The sequence below is a fragment of the Myxine glutinosa genome, chromosome 2 (genome assembly GCF_964187855.1).
Source record: "Myxine glutinosa chromosome 2, kmMyxGlut1.1, whole genome shotgun sequence".
Taxonomy (NCBI): domain Eukaryota; kingdom Metazoa; phylum Chordata; class Myxini; order Myxiniformes; family Myxinidae; genus Myxine; species Myxine glutinosa.
In genome coordinates this window covers 184,349,462-184,367,060 of record NC_136262.1, presented here as the reverse complement: position 1 = coordinate 184,367,060, position 17,599 = coordinate 184,349,462, and the positions used below count along the sequence as shown (strand labels likewise).

At 44.8% G+C, this 17,599-nt stretch overlaps 1 protein-coding gene across 1 annotated transcript in view; it reads left to right on the top strand.

Moving 5' to 3' along the window:
• Positions 1-17,599, top strand: part of LOC144890985 (uncharacterized) — a 532,245-nt gene that overhangs the window by 230,772 nt on the left and 283,874 nt on the right. The window lies entirely within an intron of this gene.

Below are 17,599 nucleotides of genomic sequence, written 5' to 3'. Positions count from 1 at the left end.
GAGGCCCCAAATTTTGGGTGTAGGTACCACGGAACCTGGGCAAGGTTTTAAGCTACAACCCATTGACCTTGAAGGTCTTTTTGAGGCCACTGAAAGACGCTATGAAGTGTATATTGGGATGTGGGGTCAGGCAGGGCTGCTGCCAGTCCACAGACAAAAGGTAACCATCATGAGGCCAAAAAATCCAAAGTTTTCAATGTCCAAAACGTCCCGAAACCACCGCTGGGAAAGCATCACCCAGCCAGGAAGCACAGGGAAACGAGGTTCTTAGGAGGAAGTTGTGGAGTCCGAACTGAGGATCGGCAGAGTGAGGAGCATGAGGTGTCTTCCCCCACCAAAACTCCTTGCCAGAGCGGCGCCAGGATTATTTTAACTCCCACTCCCCTCCCCCATCACTCTTCTGTAGAAGCCTTCCTTAACTTGCGATCCAATGATGGCCATATTTTTTTTCGGACAGTCATATGACCTTGACCTTTAACATTAGGGCTAGCGTGTAAATTAATAAAATGTGTTACCATCCACATCAGTGGTTCTGAAACTATTTTTTGCCCCCTGCCCTCCTAACGAACCAATCACTGACCCAACACCGCATCCCCCTGATGTTTAAGTGTACTGAATAGTATTACAGTTCATTAAATGTGATGCGTATATATATATATATATATATATATATATATATATATATATATATATATATATATGAATGAATAATCGTTTTAATGCCATTTTTCCCCTCTGGAGCAGGGGATAGCCTTGCGGGTCCCATGACAAACATGGTTTCCTGTTTGGCAATTTTTTTTTTATTGGCGGATGCCCTTCCTGATGCCAAATATATATATATATATATATATATATATATATATATATATATATATCTATATAATATTAGCGTAAGGACTCGACTTTGTTATCCCTTTTACGGCGCAACCAGTGACCCGATGCCCACGGCACTAATGGATTTACGATCTACGAACCGCGCTCTGTTTATCACGTACAGCCATACTCGAAAAATCTGAATTAGCCGACGTTGGGGCCCAAAAGCATCCGATTAACTGCCGATACGACGCCATCTTATGACGCCATCGTATTGGCGTCTGCTGGGCGAAGGCGAAGCAAGCCGTCCGCTGATTGGACACAGGCGAAGGCGAAAGCAAGCCGTCCACTGAGTGGACAATCCAGAGCATGCATTTGTGCCGGTGTCGGCGATCGTTGTTCATATACGCACTCTTCATTCTCATCTTTCTTCCTAACTCTTACTCGGACAAGCAAATCCCCTATGCCATCCATAATGGTACACTCTATCCATACACCACATCCTCCCTTCTGTGGATGTTCCATGGGTTTTAGCTAGTATATATATATATATACAGACTTGGCATTTAATATGGAATATTTTTTTGTGGGGGAGAACTTACTTTTCAAGATGACTTAGAACCAAAAGTTCATTGGAATTATGTTGAAATTATTCTAGATTGTGTTAATGTGACCTTTAAAAGAAACAAAAACCACATTTGACATTTCGAAGCAAATAAATTGATCCTTGAAAGTGATGTAAACTGATATCAAACTCAATTCACAGACAGTACTGTGTTAAACTTCTGTACGTTTTCCAGAAGTATCTCTTTATTTTGCACATTAGCCAATTTTTTTTTTAACAAAAACAAAAGTTAACTTACGACTGGGATTACGGACAGTAAAATGACAGTTCAGTACTTCGTGTAACCCCCACGAGCATTCAGGAGAGCACGAACACGTTGAAGCATGCTGTTCACGAGATTTGCCAAGGTTTGGACAGGAATCGCTTGCCATGCAGTGACAATAGCCTGCTGTAATTCATGCACAGGGGTGGGCTGCTGGTCCAAGTTGTCGATTTGACCCGTTAATTCTGCCCACAAGTTCTCTATCGGATTCATATCCGGGGACATGGCAGGCCACTCCATATGCTCTACACCACGGTCAGCAAGAAAGTGTTGGATCATGCGAGCACGATGAGGCCGTGCATTGTCATCTTGGAAGACAAAGTTTCCTCGAAAGGCTGCACGAGCAAATGGAAGCAATGTTTCTTTCAGAATGGCCCTGTATTTTAACTGGTTCAGGTTTCCATTCAGAACAACCAGGTCAGTTTTGCCACCTGCATGAAAAGCAGCCCAAACGGTCACCCCACCACCTCCAGCCTGGACTCTTGGCACTATACAATCTTCATTGTAGGCTTCATGCACTTGTCTGCACACTCGGAAGCGGCCATCTTGACAATAGACCAGAAATCTAGACTCGTCACTGAAGATCACGTGATTCCAGTGTCCTGGCTGCCATTGACGGTGCTCTCTGGCCCACTGCAATCGGCGCTGGCGGTGTTGTCTGGTCAGGCGTGGCTTTCTCAGGGGATGCTTGGCCTGATAGCGTGCTTGAACCAGTCGTTGGTTGACTAGCCTTCTGGATACAGGCACATTTGTCAGTTGCTGCCTCTCAGCCTGAAGCCGATTATCTGACTTGGTACGGCCATTGCGGACTAACCGGTGCAGCTGGCGATCATCCCTCCCTGTGGTTCTGCGGGTACGTCCTGGCCTCGGTATTGGAGTAGGGACACCCCTCTGAGCATTTTGTTTCAGGATCTTTGACACCTGACCTTGAGTGATGCCATACTGCTGAACAAAAGCATGCTGTTTCATGCCGAAATTTCGTAAAGCCACCACTCCATGACAAACAGCATTGTCGAGTTGACGGACCATCTCCAGAGGAAGCGGCAATAACTTTTGTAGACGTGCAGCAGTTGTTTTCCACTAATACAGAACGCAACAACCCTTATATACCCGATTGTGAAGCCAATCGTCAAATGTACCTGTCCGTACATTTTGTCACGCCACCTGTGATATAATCCTGTTATTGACTTCTTGCAGTGACAGACAATCAGTGACATGGTTCTTTTAACAAAGAAATCACCGAAGCGTAAAAGAAACTCACCAGATTGATATACTGAGTTCAGAAAGAAAACCCAAGTCAAGAAAAAATATATATTCCATTATGAATGCCAAGTCTGTATATATATATATATACAACAACAAACAACAACATGCATTTTAAGGCCATTTTCCCTGCGAGAGCGGGGGTTATACAACAACAACAAACAACAACATGCATTTTAAGGCCATTTTCCCTGCGAGAGCGGGGGTTAGCCTTGCGGTCCCCATGACAATCTTCTTCATTTTGCCCTATTTTCTGCATCTCTCCTTGTTAACCCCCTTGCCCGCATTTCTTCTTCCACCATCTTTAGCCAAGTCTTTCTCGGTCTTCCCCGTCCTCTACTTCCTTCTACATTCATTTCCATCACTCTTCTCAACCAGTCACTTTCATCCTTCCTCAACACATGACCAAACCATCTCAACCTGTTCCTCTTCACAGCATCCATCACAGGCTCTATTCCCATCATCTTTCGCAATTCAGCATTTGTCTTCCTCTCTCTCTCAACGATACTGCGCACATCCACCGAACCATTGCATTTCCACCCTTTCCAGCCTTCGTTGCTGCTCTACGTTCATTACCCATGTCTCACTCCCATAAATCATAACACTTCTCACTTCTCACACATGCAGCATACACCTTTCCATTCAGCTTCAACGACACTCCCCTCCTCGACAGCACGCCACTCAGTTCCCGAAACTTCTTCCATGCACATATCACTCCAGCAACCGTTGCCGAGTCTGATCCACCTTCTCCATTCAGCATGTCTCCGAGGTAGCAAAATGTTTTCACACCTTCCAGCTTCACGCCGTCTCCAAGATCCAACTCAACATTTCCTCCATCTGCAGCTCCCTCTGTGCACACCTTACATTTGAATGTAGCTGCCACACTGGTTAAAGACCCTCTCAGACCACTACATTTTTGATGAACCCACTCAGCGCACATTGTACATTGAATGGAGTTCACTCCGACACCCTTCCTGCACACAGCACACGGCCACTTCCCAGTTCTTTCCACCTCACCACATGCTTTACCACTTGCCATCACCTTCGTCTTTCCTATATTCACGTTCAGACCTTTTGTCTCCATACATTCCTTCCACTTGTTCATCTTTTCCTTCAGTCCATCCATACTTTCCGCAATCAACACCAGATCATCTGCACACAACAACTCCCACAGTAAACCCTCCTTTACGTTCTGAGCCAGCACCTCCATCACAGCTACAAATAGTAGTGGACTTCGTACCGAACCCTGATGCACTCCCACCTTCACCTCAAACTCACCACTGTTCCCGTCCTTCGTCCTTACAGCTGTGCACGCTCTTTTGTACATTTCCATCACTACTCTGATCAACCATTTCCATCACATCACTACTTTTTTGTCAAACCTCGACTCTGATTCTGCAACTGGACCAGACGGCATCAGCCCACGGGTCCTAAAATCCTGCTCTGCCGCTCTGTCTCACCCTCTCTCTGTTCTTTTCACCCTATCTCTTGCTCAAGGTCATCTGCCAGCATCCTGGAAATCAGCAAACATTACCGCTTTACACAAAAAAAGGTGCAAAAACAGATCCTTGCAACTACAGACCAATCAGCCTGCTCCCAATTATCAGCAAAGTCATGGAATCCATCATTGCTTCGGATATGAAACCTTTCCTCTTCTCCAATGGCTTGATCTCTGATCATCAATTTGGTTTCAGACCAGGTCACTCTACTCTGGACATGCTGCTTCTGCTGTCTCAACAATGGATGGAGGTCCTCAATGCCAAACAGGAAATCAGAGCTGTCTCCCTTGACATATCACGTGCCTTCGATACGGTCTGGCACCCAGCTCTGCTCACCGAACTCTCCTCCTATGGTATCCATGGAAATCTCCATGCATGGCTTGCGGACTTCCTCTCTGGTCGTAGTCAACGTGTGGCCCTGAATGGATTTCTCTCATCTCCCCTTCCTATTCATGCTGGAGTTCCCCAAGGCAGTGTGCTGGGCCCTGTGCTTTTTCTGGTCTTTATCAATGATCTCTCCGACTCTCTGGAAAATCCTCTCTATCTCTTTGCTGATGACTCCACTCTCTGCCGCTCCAATCCTCTTCCCTCAGATCGGCAGTCTGCAGCCTCCTCACTCTCTGAAGACCTGGACAAAATCACAGACTGGTCAAACAAGTGGAACATGTCTTTCAATCCTGACAAATCTCACACTCTTACTATGTCTCTCCGAAAAGATCGACTGGACAACCCTCCCATCTACTTTCTCAACAATCCTCTCCAAGAAGTTCTGTCGCTCAAGCTTTTGGGTCTCACTATCTGCCATGATCTTTCTTGGGAAAACCACATTTCCAAGCTGGCCTCCAAAGCCAGTCGCCGACTGGGCATCCTCCGTCGTGCGAAGTCCTTCCTAGGCACACCTGAGCTCCTCACCACATACAAGGCTTTCATCCGCAGCTCAATGGAATACTGTTCTCCCCTATGGGCTGGTGCTCCTGCCTCACACCTGGCTCGGCTTCAGGCTGTTGAATCCAAAGCTTTCAGAATCATTGGAATCCCCCACGATGAAGCTATCTCTGAGGGCCTTTCACTCACTCACCGCAGGCAGGTTGGTGGTCTTTCTGTCTTCTACCGACTCCTATCTGGCCTTGCTCCCCCAGCTCTATCTGTGCTCTGTCCCCCAAATATTCCTACAGGTCGCACAAGATCTGCCAGCCACCCTCTGATGGTTAAACTGCTGAAATCTCGGCTCTCTGCTCACCTTCACTCTTTCATTCCTCTTTTCTCCCGCCTCTGGAAAAAAAACTCCCACACTCACTTCAATCACACTCCTTCCTCCAGGTCTTTAAAACAGCTGTTCACCACCATCTCTTATCTTCCCCCATCCAAAACCTTGATCTTTTCTACCCCTACTAATTCACCCCAGATCCACCTTGTTTGAAATTCCAACTTCTTTCCTGGAAGTCCTGGCAGTGTCCATGTGTTTTATACCTCTCCCACCCCCCCCCCCCCCTTCCCATGCCTCCTCCCAAAGCCCTCTCCCTCCCACATTTCTCTCGATGTCTCCATGTCTCTCGGTCCCTGCTCTCAAATGTTGTGTTTGTGTCCTTCCCCCTCTCTCCCCATCTTGTCTACCGCTCCCGATGTTATTTGTTTTATGTGTCTGTTTGTCTTTCTGTGTGATTAATGTTCGCTCTTTCACGAGCCTCGATCTTGTATACAAAAAAAAAACAAAAAAAAAAAACATTCCTCCACTCCTAACTTCCTCAATGCCCATGTCAATACTTCGCATGGAACCCTATCGAATGCTTTCTCCAGATCCACAAACCCAAGAAACAACTTCTTCCTATTCTCCATATACTTCTCCTGCAACTGCCTCAATAAAAAGCACGTCTGTCGGTCCTCTTCCTGGCATAAATCCAAACTGCATTTCCTCAATCTTCACTTTCTTCCTTATCCTCCTCTCCAACACCCTTTCCAATACCTTCATTCCATGCTCCAATAACTTTATCGCTCGATACGAGCCACAGTGCAGAGGGTCACCTTTCCCCTTGTATAGAGGGACGAGTGTACTCGGTTCCCAAGCCACTGGAATGCGGCCTTCTTTCACCACCAGATTACAGATCTCTGTCATTCTCTTCACACGCCAACTTCCTGCTGCCTTCAACATATCTCCCACAACTCCTGTCGGCCCTCCCGCTTTTCTACTCTTCATTGCTTTTATCGCTTCCTCAACTTCCTTCTCAGTTATCTTCTCTGCCGGTCCTAAAACTGGGTTACTCTCCATGTTGCCATCCCATTCATTCTCTGTATTCAACAGCATTTCCATATATCTTTTCCATCTTCCTTTAATTCCATCTGGGTCCACAATGATTTGTCCCACTTCATCCTTGAAGCAACTCACCCCCATCACATCACACCTCTCTTTCGTTATCTGCTTTGCAATCCTGAATACCGCTCTCTGACCCTCTTACGAATCCAAGCATTCTCCGAACATTTTCCTACATGCCTCCTGCGCCTTTGCTACCTCTTTCTTTGCAGCCTTATTGGCTGCCTTATAACCTTCATGCTCTGCTTTTTCTGCTCCCGTACCCTTCGCCTTCTGCCACTCCTTGAACTTCTTCCTCTTCTCGTCAATCCTCTTTCCAACTTCATCATCCCACCACCATGTTTCTGAGTGCCTCGGTGGTCCTTTTGTCCATCCACATACCTCACCAACGGCTCACAACAGACTATCTTTCATTGACATCCAAACACTTTCAAGCTCAACCACATCATCCTCTACCCTACTCAGCCTCTCTTTTAATGCCTCCCTCACTGTCACCTCTTTCAACCTCCACACCTTCATTCTCGGTTGGTACTTCACCCGCCGAGCTTTCCTCGCACCTTTCACCTTTATGTCGCAGACAACCAAGTGGTGCTGTGAAACAGCCTCCTCCCCCGGGATCACCTTTGTGTCCTGGAGGTGCCCCCTATCTCGCCTACGCACCATCAGGTAGTCAACGGTTGTCGTCGACCCACCTGACGTGTATGTAACAAGCTTATTATCCTCTTTCTGGAACTGAGTATTACAAATCAACAAATCAGCTCCATCAGCAAACTCCAAAATCCTTTCACCTTCTCCATTTCTCACACCATATCCGTAACCCCCATGAACTCCCTCAAAACCGTCCATACTCCTTCCCACATGTCCATTTAGGTCTCCTCCTACCACAACAACTTCCTCATCTTTCACGTTTTCCATCAGCTTCTCTATCGCACACCAGAACTTGTCCTTCTCTTCATCGCTCCGACCAACCTGCGAAGCATATCCCAAGATGACATTCACCAAGAGCTTTCCAATCATCATTTTGACCATCATCAACCTATCACTCTAGTCACACTCACCACACTGTCTACAAACTCCTCAGAAAGCAGGACACCAACACTATTCACGCCCTCCGGGCACCCTTGCCACACAAACTTGTATTTCTGTCCCTGCCTACCCTTCACCATTCTCACACCACTTCCCTTACATCTCGTCTCTTGCACACAACATATGTCCACTCTTCTTCTGACCAATACTTCCACCACTTCTCCTGATCTCCCTGTCATTGTCCCTACATTCCATGTCCCAAACCTCAGAAACCAATCTCCACTTCGGGCTGTACCCTGCCCATATGTAGTTGTCATTGTCATGGTTCTCTTTTTGAGGCCATGTTTTTATGGCCGGATGCCCTTCCTGACGCCAACCATCTTAGTCGCCTCTTACGACACGCAGGGATACGGTGTTCTTATTCTAACCAGGGTACACACCGGGACATATGTATATGCAGCTATATATATAAACATTAACAAATGTTTGTCCGTTTGTGGTTACGCTGATTGGCTGGTGTGTGGCTAGGTGCAATGTGATTGGCTCCTGGCAAGATTGACTAATGTCGTGTTCAGGCTTATTAAAAGCTGAAATTTGAAAGTCACATTTTTTGTAAATTAGCTCGTAATCCCAAAACATAGGTCAAGGTACTCATCAAATATCAGGTGTCCAACTACAATCCAAGTCCACTATTATAATCCAAGAACATCTTGGAAGGCCAAACGGTCTGAGATACCGCATTGGCAATATTGGGCGATGACAAAAAACGCTTTTACCAGACCGCCATTTGACCTGGACCTTTAACATAGAGGGGAATGATGTTATTAAGAGTAAATGCGACTCACTCTTGGTGAGAGAGGGCAATTTTATTCTGATTGGACAAACCTTGGTCGAGTTATGGTTAATTTTTTCAAATGTCTATAATTAGGTCATGACCTTTATTTGGTCAAGGTGAAAAAATGTCAATCCCACACACTTTATATTCCCGTTATCAATGCAAAAATTCATTCCAAAACTCCCAACTGGATCCGAGATACAGCTCGGAAATTGGCAGAAAAAGGGGGGGGGGCAGGGAAAAAAACAAAATGGTGGTCTACTCTAAAAAACTCTGACGTACCATTAAATTGGGGCCGCGAGTTGTACGAGGGTCTCTCCAAAAGTAATGCCCCACAATGTTTTTTGCAACACTATTTATTCTACAGTATTGCAGTTGCTTGTACATTGTACAGTGTATAGGTACATTATTGAAGAACATTCACCTCACCCTCTCCATGGGTCCCCTCACCCATCCTCTCCAAGCTTCCCCATTACCCGATCCTCTCCAAGCTTCACTTTCAGCCATCCTCTCCTAGCTTCCTACTCACCCACACTCTCACAGCTTCCCATTCACCCTACCCTCTCAAAGCTTTCCCCTCAATGCACACATCAAAGCCCTCCCTCCAACCCACCCCTCAATGCTCCCCACTCATCCTGCCTCCTCTCAGCTTCCCCCTTGTCCTGCACTATCTCGTCTCTCCCTCTCCCTCTCTCTCCCTCTCTCTCCCCCTCTCTCTCCCTCTGTCTCCTTCTCTCTCCCCCTCTCTCCCTCTCTCTCTCCCCCTCTCTCCCCCTCTCTCCCTCTCTCTCTCTCCCTCTCTCTCCCGTGCTGGTCGTTGGTGACTCGTGCGAGGGTGTGGCATTATGGTGGCTGTGCATGTTTAGCTGTGAGTCCTCTATCGTGTTGGTTGGTTTTCCTATCCCCCATTTCCCTCCCTTGTGTCCTTGTTTATGCTTGTAAAGTTTCCCCTGTGGGTCCTTTCATTGTTGAGACAAAAGAGAGGGAGAGAGCGCACACGGTAGGTGGTGTTCGGTTGACTTTTTTTTCGAACCTCCGGGTTTGAGGCCTGGCCTCCATTTTGCCGTGTTTTTCTAGTTCAGGCAGCGGTTTCGCTGCTCTAAACGGTTCTTGGACCGAGTCCATTAGTTTTGGTTTTACCTCCACTTGCCGGTGTTGCTTGTGGTTGGTATCGTTTTGTTGATTTCTCACCTTTTATTTATTTAATTTACGTTCGCTATGGCAAACGATTGTTTGAGGAATAGCATGTACGAGTCGCTCACTCGCAAGCATGGGCTGGTGTGTGACCCTCCAAGTGAGGTAAAGATGGAGCAAGTGCTTCTAGCAATCGGAAAAGAGCGTCGGCTCACATAATATCCGTGCAGCCTCTCAAATGAACAAGAAGGTTGTTGTGTTCGTGTCGGGAGGTGCACATGGTGAACTCTGTTGTGGAGCAAGGCCTTTTCATAGAACCCGACCTGTTTCTGGTGGTTTCCCCATCAGATACACCTGCGGTGAGGGTCACTGTGTCTAATGTCCCTCCCTTTGTTAAAGGTGAGGACTTGTGTGCTCAATTGAGCAAGTTCGGTACGATCGTATCAAAAGTGACAATGGTGCCGATACACTCGGCAAGGGGTGAATTTCGACACGTGATGACTTTTAAAAGGGTCGTATACATGATATTGCCCGAAAATGTGCAAAAGCTCAATGTAGTTTTGCATGCAAAGATTAATGGCCATACTTATAGAATGTATGCCTCCACGGACATCATGACGTGTTATGGGTGTGGAGCTTACGGACACGTAAAGGGTTCCTGTCCCGGGTTGGTGAGATCATTAGAAAATCGAGACCAGGTGATTGCAGATTCTCCTCCCTCCCCACCGAATGGGGCGGATGATGTTGTAGACTCCTCCCCACGACCGAATGGTGATCGGGAAACAGTTTATCCCTCCCCCACCCCCTCACCTACTGAGATACGTGGAATGGTAGACCCCTCCCCACAACCAATGGGTGAACAGGAAACAGTAGACCACTCCTCCCTACCTGCTGGTGTGACAAAAGTGGTTGATCCCTCTCCTACTGTGCAGGACTGTACGGATGACAATATGGAAAGGTTTGTAACAGTGGCTCGTAAAAAAGGACAAATGTTCATGTCTCGTTGTGAAGGATGCAAGCACAGTGCAAAGTAAGGTACTGGTTGTGTCAAATGTGTCGCCGAGCTTGCAAGATGGAGCTTGTGTAGAGAATCCCTGTTTGGGATTGCAAACTGAACCGGAACCGGGTTTAAATCTACAATTCGTTTGCACCACTTGCCGAACTGTTTGAGGGTTCTGAGTGTGATATAGACATCGAGAATCCTCGCACCTCTCAGGAGGACACAAGTGATATTGATAACCCTGATGTCTTACATGACATTAATGTAATGGTCACAGAGGTGGATGCAGGGATGGCCGGGCGTAATGACAGAACAGATAAGTCGGACAGCCCCTCAGAGGAAACCTGTACGTTTCGAACAAAACAAAAGGGATGATAAGAAGGAAGCTGCATGTGATGATGAACAGCTAACCAGGAGTGAAAACGATATCCATGTTTCTGATCCTGGGGAGATTTGTGCCTCAGAAATAAGTTTGCAGCAGGAAGAGAATGACAGAGATGATGCGTTTGATTTTGATGAACCCTACTCTACCCCGGGCAGGTAGTGGGTTTTGTGCCCAAGAGGATGAGGATCGGGACACTGTAGTTACAGAAGATGAAGTTAAAAAATTCCTCGATGAATCCTTCAGGAAAAGGAATGTCAGAATTCAGGATTATTTCCCAAACCTACATACTTTTCTAAAAACTACTAGAAACATGATTCGTGAATCCCAGCAAGTTGGGATCTCAGAACCTCAATTTCAGCGGTTGAGGAAGTGTGCCACTAAGGCAGGAAAAGAACTCCAAGAGGAGGAAAATTAATAAAGAATAAATGAAGGTAACGTCTCTCAACATAAACGGAGGCCGCAGCTGTATGCGGCGTCTGGAGGTGTTACAACTATTTGAGAAAGAAAAGATTGATATTTTCATGTTACAAGAGACACACATCAACCAATCTTGTGAAGACGAGTGGCACAGAATGTTTAAAGGGTGCCATGTTTTTTCCAGTGTGGTTGAAGAAGCTAAAGCGGGGGTGGCAATAATCTTGCATCCTCGCCTTCAACCATCTGAGATTCACTATAGAGAGCTTTGTAGGGGTTTCTTGATGGTGGTGGATTTTATTAGCAGCAATCAAAAGGTTAGCATTATTAATGTGTATTACCCCAGTGACAGCGCTGAAAGGGCTCTATTTCTTCCAAAATTAGCGGATTGTTTAAGCACTGTTGATTTGACTTGTTTAATTTGTATGGGGGGGGGGGGGGGGTGGGGGGGGGGGGACTATAATTGCACACTCAACCCTCGACTGGACAGGAACACTCCTGAGCCACATCCACCCAGTGCAAAGTCCTTGGCACAACTTGTGAAAAAATACAAACTTAGAGATGTATGGCGATTACAAAATCCAAACACCCGTCAATATAAATTGGTGTGCTGTGCAAAAAAACAGTTAACCATGGGTCGACTGGACAGATTGTACGTGAACCAAGGAATGGTGAATCTGATTAAGAGAACATGTATAACTCCATCTGGCTTTTCTGATCACCATATGATTGCAATGGATTGTATGTTACCCTATCATTGCTGTAAGAGTGTACACTGAAATTTCAATGTGAAATTGCTACAAGATGAACATTTTAAAAATGCCTTCAGACTGGTATGGGAAGGATGAGAAAAGAAAAAGTGTTCTTATGTCAATATGCGACAGTGGTGGGACTGTACTAAGTCACAAATTCGGATTTTCTGCCAACAATATTGCTCGTATGCCACCAGTAATACGTCTGGTTTGATAAGTGCTCTAAAAGCAGATGTACTTAAGTATGAACAAGAAGCTGGAACATCTTGGGGAAGTGACCAATATCAGCAGCTGATCGAAAAAAATGACCCTGCTGGCTGAACTGGTCAAAGAGCGTGCGGCTGGAGCAATGATTCACCTGCGGATGAGCAGAATACACCTTGAGACTCTAAACAAAGATTTCTTCAAAATGCAGAAGGCTGCCAACACTTCTCGGCAGATTCAGAGTCTACGCTCTTCCGACGGTGTTCTGACTTGCCAGAGTGACATTAAACATTCACTGCAAGAGTTTTACTCAAACTTGTTTACTCCAAGAACGGTGGATAAACGACGGCAAATGAAATGATTGAACTTCTCCCATCTCTTTCTGAAGAGCAGCAACTCCAACTGGAATGTGACATTTCTCTGGAGGAGCTCACAACAGCAGTGAAACAACTCGAAGACGGCAAGGCCCCCGGAATTGACGGACTTCCTGCTGAATTTTACGAAGTTTTTTGGAATGTTCTGGGTCCTGCTTTAATTGAGATTTTTCACGAGAGCCTAAATCAGGGGGAATTGCGCCTGAGCTGCAGCAGAGCTGTCTTATGCCTTCTTCCCAAGAAAGGGGATTTGCAGCAGATTGCAAACTGGTGGCCTGTGTCATTGTTAAATACTGACTATAAGATTGTGTCAAAAATGCTTGCAATGCATCTTAAAAAGGTCATCTCTTTCTTAGTTGGGAATGGCCAAACGTATTGCATACCTGAACGATCCATGTATGACAGTATTTTCTTGGTTAGAGACTTGATTACTATCGGTCAAACTGCATCACACGCTTTTTGGTTATTACTCCTTGATCAGGAGAAAGCTTTTGACAGTGTGGATCACTCATTTTTGTTTGCAGTTCTTACAAAAGCAGGATTTGGAGAAAAATGTATTTCTTGCATAAAACTTTTATATAACAATGTGTCATGCCTGCTAAAAGTAAATAACAGTCTGTGTCGTCCTTTCCCCTTTCAGTGCGGCATCCGTCAGGGCTGTCCACTGTCAGGCATGTTGTACACACTGTCCATCGAACCCTTACTGGCTCTCCTTCGTACCACCTTATCTGGTTTGTCCTTTTCAAACAATTCCAAAATTGTTACGTCAGCATATGCAGACGACCTGTGTGTTGTGGTTAAAAACCAGGGAGATGTTTTTGAGCTATCCCGGTGTTTTGCCAAATTTGAACTTGCTTCATCAGCAAGAGTAAATTGGAACAAGAGCGTAGCTCTTTCTCTGTACCCAGATACCCTATCTGTGTCACAGGCTTCACATACGGTTCCCCCAACTCTTCCACGAGGAATGTTATGGAAAACGGATGGGTTTAAATACTTAGGCATCCATTTGAGAACTACAAGCTATATGAAGAAAAACTGGGATGGTTTCCCAGATAACATTAAGCAGAAACTATCAAAGTGGAAAGGGATGCTCCATATCTTGTCACTTAAGGCATGGGTAACGATAATAAACAACCTGGTGCTTCCAATCGTATGGCATAAGATCATAGCACTCCAGCCTCCTCAAGCTCTGATCACCAACATTCAGAGGGGTCTAGTTGACTTTTTCTGGGGAGGCCACCACTGGCTTAAGCCAGATGTGTTGTGCAGACCACGTAATTCAGGTGGTCAAAACCTGGTGCACATCCCTAGTCGAGTAATGGCTTTTCGGCTAATGACAATAAAACGTCTGCTGTACAGCGAGGTTGTGCCCTGGCGTCTTCTCACGAATACCTTGCTCAGGCAAGTAGGCGGAATGGACTATGACCGGGAACTTTTCCTTATGGGCTTGAAGCAGGTCGATAGAGCTCGGCTCCCCTGCATTTCATCGGTCTCTCCTGAATGCCTGGCAAGCTCTAGGAGTGCAGCGGTTGGAGATCTCTTATGATCCCAGGAGGTTTGTGCATGAGCCATTGTTCCAAAACTCACTATTCGCTGAAATATCTACCAGCCGAGCTTTTATGGAACATTTTACGAACAATGGGATTAATAAAGTGCGAGATCTTATGGAGCTATCCTTGAAGCGATGGTTGTCTGCCAGCGCTGTTTCTGGAAAAATTGGCTTGCGTTCAATTAGAATAGTGAGCAGGGTCATAAAGATTGTATCCCAGACTTTTTTAGATTTAAATATTGGGTGGAATGGGGTAAATGAAGAAGTAGATTTTCATTTAACCTTCCCTGAACTCTCAGTCACTGCCCAGGAACAACATGGTGTGTTTTCCTCTGACAGCGAAGAATCCGGTGTGTTCCACATCATGGGGAAAAGGGCAATGTACAGAATTTGTCGAGAGGTGTGCTTACCGGGCTGTGCAGCACCCTTAAGGAACAAGTGGAAAGAGTTTTTACCTGCAGGAGCATTTCTCACTCCAAATTGGGATGAAATGTACAGGTGTCCTACTGTCGGACGTACAGGAGACCTAAATTGGAGACTGGTCCATCACGACCTGGCCACACAGGTGTTAGTTCAGAAGTTTAACCCTGCTGTGTCTAATTTATGTCCTTTTTGTGGTAATGTTGAACATTTGTATCATGCGTTTATTGAGTGCAAGAGATTGTCATATCTGTTTCTGTATCTGAGCCGAATCTTTTGTAAATTCAAAATTGTTTTTTCTGTTCCAATCTTTGTTTACAGACTTGCATGTAATACTCGGAAAAACTCTGTGATTTTGCTTTTGAATTTTTTGCTTGGAATTGCTAAGCTTGCAATTTATAAAACCAAAAAAGCCAGATTAGGTAGTGGAAAAATTAAAATGCACTTTTTTGTTTCATAGGGATGGTGTCAGCACGTATAAAGCTCGAACATGCTTATCATGTAAACATGGGGAACCTTCTTGTGTTTGAAGAGTATGGGGCATGGGGGGTGTTTTGTGCAAATGCATTGGAAATGAGGTGATTTGTATGTAAAGTTGAGTTGGAATACTAATACTAATATGGAATACTAATACAAGTGCAAAAGTGGTTTCCTGCACCAACACAAGTGCGAAAAGTGGTTTCCTTCACTAACACATGTGCGAAAGTGGGTTTTCAACACTAACACAAGTGCGAAAAGTGGTTTCCTTCACCAACACCAGTGCGAAAAGTGGTTTTTCAACACTAACACAAGTGCGAAAAGTGGTTTTCCCACACTAATACAAGTGCAAAAGTGGTTTCCTGCACTAATACAAGTGCAAAAGTGGTTTCCTGCACCAACACAAGTGCGAAAAGTGGTTTTTCAACACTATCACAAGTGCAAAAAGTGATTTTTCAACACTATCACAAGTGCAAAAAGTGTTTTTTCCACACTAATACAAGTGCAAAAGTGGTTTTTTAACACTAACACAAGTGCGAAAAGTGGTTTTTCAACACTATCACAAGTGCAAAAAGTGTTTTTTCCACACTAATACAAGTGCAAAAGTGGTTTCCTGCACCAACGCAAGTGTGAAAAGTGGTTTTTCAACACTAACACAAGTGCGAAAAGTGGTTTTCCCACACTAATACAAGTGCAAAAGTGGTTTCCTGCACCAACACAAGTGCGAAAAGTGGTTTTTCAACACTATCACAAGTGCAAAAAGTGATTTTTCCACACATACAAGTGCAAAAGTGGTTTCCTGCAACAACACAAGTGCGAAAAGTGGTTTCCTTCACTAACACATGTGCGAAAAGTGGGTTTTCAACATTAACACAAGTGCGAAAAGTGGTTTTTCAACACTAACACAAGTGCGAAAAGTGGTTTCCTTCACCAACACCAGTGCGAAAAGTGGTTTTTTTTAACACTAACACAAGTGCGAAAAGTGGTTTTTCAACACTATCACAAGTGCAAAAAGTGTTTTTTCCACACTAATACAAGTGCAAAAGTGGTTTCCTCCACCAACACAAGTGCGAAAAGTGGTTTTTCAACACTATCACAAGTGCAAAAAGTGTTTTTTCCACACTAATACAAGTGCAAAAGTGGTTTCCTGCACCAACACAAGTGCGAAAAGTGGTTTTTCAACACTAACACAAGTGCGAAAAGTGTTTTTTCAACACTAACACAAGTGCGAAAAGTGGTTTTTTCCACACTAATACAAGTGCAAAAGTGGTTTTCTGCACCAACACAAGTGTGAAAAGTGGTTTTTCAACACTAACACAAGTGCGAAATGTGGTTTTTCAACACTATCACAATTGCAAAAAGTGTTTTTTCCACACTAATACAAGTGCAAAAGTGGTTTCCTGCACCAACACAAGTGCGAAAAGTGGTTTCCTTCACTAACACATGTGCGAAAGTGGGTTTTCAACACTAACACAAGTGCGAAAAGTGGTTTCCTTCACCAACACCAGTGCGAAAAGTGGTTTTTCAACACTAACACAAGTGCGAAAAGTGGTTTTCCCACACTAATACAAGTGCAAAAGTGGTTTCCTGCACCAACACAAGTGCGAAAAGTGGTTTTTCAACACTATCACAAGTGCAAAAAGTGATTTTTCCACACATACAAGTGCAAAAGTGGTTTCCTGCAACAACACAAGTGCGAAAAGTGGTTTCCTTCACTAACACATGTGCGAAAAGTGGGTTTTCAACATTAACACAAGTGCGAAAAGTGGTTTTTCAACACTATCACAAGTGCAAAAAGTGATTTCCTTCACCAACACCAGTGCGAAAAGTGGTTTTTTAAACACTAACACAAGTGCGAAAAGTGGTTTTTCAACACTATCACAAGTGCAAAAAGTGTTTTTTCCACACTAATACAAGTGCAAAAGTGGTTTCCTCCACCAACACAAGTGCGAAAAGTGGTTTTTTAACACTAACACAAGTGCGAAAAGTGGTTTTTCAACACTATCACAAGTGCAAAAAGTGTTTTTTCCACACTAATACAAGTGCAAAAGTGGTTTCCTGCACCAACACAAGTGCGAAAAGTGGTTTTTCAACACTAACACAAGTGCGAAAAGTGGTTTTTCAACACTAACACAAGTGCGAAAAGTGGTTTTTTCCACACTAATACAAGTGCAAAAGTGGTTTTCTGCACCAACACAAGTGTGAAAAGTGGTTTTTCAACACTAACACAAGTGCGAAATGTGGTTTTTCAACACTATC